Below are 492 nucleotides of genomic sequence, written 5' to 3' on the forward strand. Positions count from 1 at the left end.
TAAAAGAGCTAGGGAGAGAGAGGGAATGCAATGGACGCTCCTCACAGAGCGACTGCTGACTCATTATGAATGGGTCCAGCACGGGTCAAATGGCGGGTCAGCGGAGTTACCCATGTCGTGTGTATGAAATGTCTATATTGTCACTGCGCTGCATTTTTATGAACTATAATATTCTGGCCTAGAGTCATATCTCTCGCCCAGGTCCAGCAGCTCTGTCTCACACACTATTACTCTACGAACTGAAGTTAGTTGCATTTAACTTCTTCTGTGTTTTACGCCGTGACGGCCGCGATAGAAGAGTTACCAGCGGAAACACTGGTACAAATACAGGTTTTTTAGGAGGAGGAGAGAGATTGGAGGAGAGATCCAACACAGGCACAGCTTTTTTTCAAACTTGTAAACCTTGAGACCGACGTATAACCAACTATGTGTTGTATTTTCCTCACGTTACTCTGTCCTCTGTGACTGTCTACATCTAGAAACTAAGCTGCG

The 492-nt window shown here is 45.5% G+C and overlaps 1 protein-coding gene and 1 long non-coding RNA gene across 36 annotated transcripts in view; one reads left to right on the forward strand and one right to left on the reverse strand.

Annotated features, from left to right (window-relative positions):
• The window catches only part of prom1a (prominin 1a), a 76,547-nt gene that overhangs the window by 42,723 nt on the left and 33,332 nt on the right, over nucleotides 1-492 (reverse strand). The window lies entirely within an intron of this gene.
• LOC116696414 (uncharacterized) overlaps nucleotides 1-492 on the forward strand; it is a 71,134-nt gene that overhangs the window by 27,616 nt on the left and 43,026 nt on the right. The window lies entirely within an intron of this gene.

The sequence above is a fragment of the Etheostoma spectabile genome, chromosome 10, assembly GCF_008692095.1.
Source record: "Etheostoma spectabile isolate EspeVRDwgs_2016 chromosome 10, UIUC_Espe_1.0, whole genome shotgun sequence".
Taxonomy (NCBI): domain Eukaryota; kingdom Metazoa; phylum Chordata; class Actinopteri; order Perciformes; family Percidae; genus Etheostoma; species Etheostoma spectabile.